Below are 6,000 nucleotides of genomic sequence, written 5' to 3' on the forward strand. Positions count from 1 at the left end.
GTCGTCGCGAACCCGTGCGATCGCTGGCTTGAGGCTTCTTTCTGTTTTAGATGCGAAGTATCTTATGGCGGAGTTCAATCCGGTGGTGGTGGTGTGCGGCGTGACCATCCTTACTGCGCATGCGCATACCCTCAACACTCCCCCTCTCTCCTCCCCTCGCCACGTCCCCTCTCGTCTCTCCCTCTCCACTTCCTCCCCTTCCCTCCCCCTCTCCCATCCGCCTCTCCAATTTCCCTCTCCCCTCCCCCTTTCCACTCTTCCTCTGAAACGCGGGCTAGACATGCCGAAATTCTCTCCTGCGCCTCCCCCCCTCTCTCCTCTCTTATTCTGCCCCCCTCTCGCACGCCTGCCGACCGCGTTCCCCGCTCGCTCTGTGAGAATTAACGGCCGGGCTAGAGGGAAGACAAGACGCGCGTAGCGTTCCTCTTCGCGTTCCACGACGCGAGGTCGGTAGCATGCCCAATGAACGCCAACGGAACGCGATCGTGCAAGTGCTCCGGCTTCGCATCGCCCCATGGTCCCCTTTAGCGGGAAATGGTGTAATTTTTTCTCCGTTTGGTTATACAGGCAGTCTACTCTAATGAGATATTTCACATAGTTTGCACTCAGCGAGTGACTACCTTTCACGCAAGAAGCCGGTTCAGGGGTCTCCAACGCGGTGACCGAGTGAAGCCGGTGCTCGGTTTTCTGCAAAGAGACAGCGACTGTAGATTGTCTTGTGCTTTTAGTTCGTCGAAAAGGATAATTTTGACAGTAAAGAACACGGTTCCTTTCGAAAGTGCTTACAGAAATGCCCTGGAGGGCTTCCGTGAGGTGTTTCTGTAGAGCGCCAACAGCAAAACCAATGGGCAGCGCGCCGGCGGTAACCTACCTAGCACGCAATCGAGGCGCGTCCGATAGAGGCGACTCCGTAACTCCTCGCCGCCAATAGGAATTGGTGACTTGTAAAGCTGCGACATCGTGCAACTTTTGTGAGGCATCTGGCGAGCGGAATCTCTTCAGCTCGTCACTGCAATGAGCGTAGCCCTCTCGCTATTCGTTCAACGCCACGATCCACGTGTCTGCGGCTGTAACTTCACCCTGCCCGAGTTCACGCTTATCGGTGATCGTTCTCGAATTCTTTTTCTTTGTCCGCATGCTTTTACAGGTTGTCGCCGTACAGGAGAATAAAATAAGATCGGCTGGTAGTGTGGCGGCACCTGCCGGAGCACATATCAACCACTCCGCGAGCTTCGTCTTTGTCGCCAGACGGCCTGCTGCCGGGTACACTGGAAGGGTTGCTGGAGGGTTCTGCTAGAGGACGGACGTGTTTTTCATGGGCTCCGGAATGACAGCGTCAGATAAGTTTTTTTTGCACGATCCGGGCTTGTTTTTTTAGTTATATGAGTCCATAAGCCACTAGATTGAAGCTTAATAGGGCTTACGACTTTGTACTGTTTCCTGTGTGACAGTCGCCTGGGTTTTTTTATTTATTTGTTTGTTCGTCCACCACGTGGCTGAAAGGTACACATGTGCTTTGAAGTGTAGCCTACTAGCGGAGTTTTGTGATACCATTTGGCTTTAAGTGTATTTAATCCGCCGTGTGAACGATCTAGCCATGGTCAAAAAGACCGTAAAGTGTTCAGGGTGCGGAATGGGATGGAAAATAGAGGTTTCTACGGATGAGAAGACAGAGGGAGCTGACGCCAAGTGTAAGCAATGCGAGTTAGAGACGAAAATGGAAATAATGATGGCTGCCCAGAAGGAGCTCATGGTAAGAATCGCCGAGCTGGCGAATGCGTTGGCGACAGAGCGGGAAAAAACGATGGCTATAGGGGAAAGGCTTAAGTCAGTCGAGGAGGGGTTAGCAAAGGTAGTCATGGTGAACAAGGAAGCAAGCGACAGCGGGAACCGCGGAGCATCGACCCCCACAGTGGTAGACGCGAAGGGGGAAGCAGGTTTGGAAAAGACAGGTGCAAGGGTCACAGGACCCAGCTTCCGCGAAGTAGTTTTGGGAAGGGGAGCGAACAAAACAGCAGCAGTAGCACGCGCTAGTAACCGAGGCAGTGGCCAGGTGCGGGACAGTCCAGCAGAAAAGTCGGAGCACGTGATAATCGCGGGGGCTCGAATTTAGTTAGATGCACAGAAGCAGTCAAGGAAAGGTTGAGAAGCGACAAACGAGTTTTAATAGGGAAGTTGCCGGGGCATAGGCTGGGATCAGTGATGAGACAAGCTAGCGCAAAACTTGCAACTAAGGCTGATGGACGTAACCTCGTGATAATTGCGGGAGGTCTAAACGACGTCTCGAATGAAGAATCAGCCGAACTAGCGACCACATTGGCGAAAGGGGTCGATGACATGCGCGCCATTTCCCCTCAGGTGCAGATAGTGGTATGCACAGTACCGGAGGTACCGGTGCGTGACGGCAACCTGCAAAGAGCGGTTGTCGACGCAAACAATGAGATATGGCAGATGAGTCGAGAGAAAGGCATCGAGGTAGTGGAAATAAACAGAGAGGTGCACAGGTGGGGTGGTTTTCGAAGAGACGGAATACACTTCGATAGGAGGCTTGGTCATGAGGTGGGTTGGCGACTTGCAGGACGCGCAGTAGCTATTGGGGGGGGGGGGGCACGCGGTCCCTTCGGTGCCCCGGGTAGCTTGTAATGAGGAAAACAACCAGGGGGACTCTTTGACAGGCAGTATAGCGAAAAACCAGAGAAAAGGTAAAAGAAGGGAGAATGCGCGTGTTGCAATTAGTTACATTAACATGCAGGGTGGCAGAAAAAAGGCAAAATGGTTAGAGACTGAGGAATTAAACAAGAAACAGATAGGTGTTTATGCGGTTACAGAAACGCACCTTAGGGACTTGGAAGAGCCACCACATATTGACAATTATATTTGGGAAGGATGTAACAGGATTACATCAGAAAGGAGAGGTGGGGGTGTTGGAATGCTAATCCATAGCAGAACAAAATGGGATAGAGCGAAACAAACGTGTTCAGAGCACATATGGCTTTCGGGCACAGTAGGTGGAAAGAAAACGTGGCTAGGTGTAGCTTACTTGTGGACAGAGAATAACTGAAGAGAAAAGAATGTGGAGATAGTGAAATGCATAAGCACCGATATTAAAGAATTTGGTCATCATGCCGAAATAATCCTTCTAGGGGACATTCATGACCTTGACGGATATTCAGACACCAATGGCAAGTTATTGCTAGATCTCTGCGAGCAACATAGTCTTGAGATAGTTAACGTGGGGCCTAAGTGTGAGGGGCAGACCACGTGGGAAGTCGGAAACAGGCAATCGAGCATTGATTATTGTCTCATGACAGAAGGAATATATGACAAACCTAGAGAGATGAGAATAGACGAGGAAGGCATTAACAGCTTGGGTAGTGATCATAAACGCATAATATTACAAATGGGATATAAAACTGAAAATAAGAACATAGAATCAAAGTTTGGCAGCTTGCATCTAAATGACAAACAAATAACAAATATAGCCGCAAGAGTCGAGGAAAAAGTAGACGAACTACCAGGCAAAGACTGGAAGTATAGTGAGGTCCTACATGTAATCACGAAAGAAATGGAACAAGAGAAGAAAACTATTTGTTGGAAAGGAAAGAGAAAGCCAAAAAGTTGGTGGAACAAAGAAATCCGGGAGGCGATCGAGAAGCGACGTGAGGCATCACGGGAGCACAGACAGGCAAAAAAGGAGAAGCGGCCACAGGAGGAAGTCAACCAAATATGGGAAATATATTTAGAGCAAAAATCCATTGGGCTGAAATTAGTCGAGGCAAAAATAAGGTGAAAGTGAACGCTGGATGACAGAGATTCGCGAAAAGAAGAAGGGCGCGCCTAGGATATTTTGGAGCCACCTAAAAGCGCTGGGTAGGAAGTCTGTCACAATGCAACAACATATGGTAGATGAAGGAGGAAATCAATTGGAAGGGTATGAAGCGCTAGGTTACATCCGAAAGATAACATCCGATTCGTTTGAAAAGGTCCCCCAGGGTATTCCGCCGGTGAGTAAAAGTACGCAAAGGAGTGCAACCGATGAAGATGTAGTACTAGAGAATTTCAATTGGAAGAAGGCCGAAGGAAAAATTCCTAAGCGCACTACTCCGGGCTTAGATGGGGTTCCCGTCAGCCTCATTAACGAACTCGGACATAACTCTAAAGAAGCACTGCTGAAAGCCGTAGAAAAGTGCTTACAGGAGAGGGAAATACCAGACAGTTGGCTAAAAAGTAGAATGAACTTAATCTATAAAGGCAGGGGAGAAAAGGATAACATTCGCTCGTAAAGACCGCTAACCATTACATCGGTGCTATACAGGTTGGCGATGCAGGCAGTAAAATTTAAAATAGAAGCTTGGGTAGAACGAAAACATATTTTGGGAGAACTTCAGAATGGATTTCGAATCGACAGGCGGTTAGACGATAATCTGTTTGTTCTTACCCAGTGTATAGAAATATCGAAAATAGAAAACAGGCCCTTATACGTAGCTTATCTAGATATCACCGGGGCGTATAACAACGTTAATCAGGAAATTTTGCGGGATATATCGAAAGAAGAGGGAATAGGGGACGACTGTATACAGCTTTTGAGGGAAATATACCGATAAAACACAGTTTGTATAGAATGGGAAGGAATAAGTAGCAAGGACAGCGCTGAAATTAGCAAGGCGCTGAGACGGGGATGTCCTTTGTCCCCGCTGTTATTCTTGCTGTACATGGTGAGCATGGAAAAAGCGCTAGAAGGTAGCAACATTGGATTTAGTTTGTCACACAAAAAGGTCGGAACGATGGTTGAGCAGAAGCTTCAAGGTATATTTTATGCTGATGATATTGTCTTATTTGCGGACAGTCAAGGTGAGATACAGCGGCTGGCAGATATATGCGGAAGGAAATGTGAGGCTCTAGGACTAGGATTTAGTGCAACAAAATGTGGATTGATGGTATTCAGTGATCACGAAGACCATGCGGTCTTAATACAGGGCCAAAAAATACCGAGGGTAAGCGAGTACAAGTACCTCGGAGTATGGGTAAATGAGGGGGATAGATATATGGAGGTACAAGAGAAAGGATCGGTAGCAAAGGGAAAAAAGGAATGCTGCAATTATAAAGGGGACATTGCGTAGGGGACACTGCGGCAGTCATCGTCCCTGTTGTCTTCGTTGCCGTGGCTTTTGGCTTGTCCGGTAGGAGTCCGTATTCTGGTGGGAGACCTTGCTGTCTGCGGGTCTCCCACCAGAATACGGATTCCGTCTTCTTCAACTCATGCGCTATGCCATGCGGCGCGCGCCTCCGCGCTCGTCGTACTGTGCCGCTGTATTGTTGTTAGGATGTCTCACATGTCCTGTGCTGTGAAGATATGTATTTCTCGTATCTTTTTGATGACTCAACTTGGCTTGGATTGCGGCAGCAGTGCTAAAATAAACGCACAGAATGCGATTACAGCAGAACAAGTGTTCTGTAATCGTATAATAAGGCTTCATTTACCCGGTAGCGCGCTGAAAGAGACTGTTGCATTCATTGCGTTCGTGTTCAACGAAGATAAAGTAGTCATACAGAAATCACATGTGCTTTCCGTTTTAATTTTTACCGGCACTACAATCGTCATCGCGTCCACCAACAAGTGTTGTGGGCATGTTTCACGCCAATGGAAGAAGACCGAACGCAGATCGAAAAATTCTGTTTTCAAAATTTGTACTCACTTTCCAGAGAAACCGCTGCAAGGTTGGACACTTGAGACGGTACGCTTTATATTGCGGTGCAAAACAGAAAAGCGATGAAGGGCGGTAGACAGTCCCTTTGAGAATTGCTACCTTCTTATCTGGCCAAAAAATTGCCACTATCCAGCCCTCAGAACGCAAATGTTGAGCGAAGCTGTATCAAACACCACACATGCTGATGTGGGGGATGTTTAATTATTACTTTAAAGTAATCGTAGTAATGCTCGCTTTGTGGTCGCTGCGGTAAACCGTGATTAGTTCCGCGACCATTTTTGGCAATACTAAT

The sequence above is a fragment of the Rhipicephalus sanguineus genome, chromosome 7, assembly GCF_013339695.2.
Source record: "Rhipicephalus sanguineus isolate Rsan-2018 chromosome 7, BIME_Rsan_1.4, whole genome shotgun sequence".
NCBI classification, from domain to species: Eukaryota; Metazoa; Arthropoda; class Arachnida; order Ixodida; family Ixodidae; genus Rhipicephalus; species Rhipicephalus sanguineus.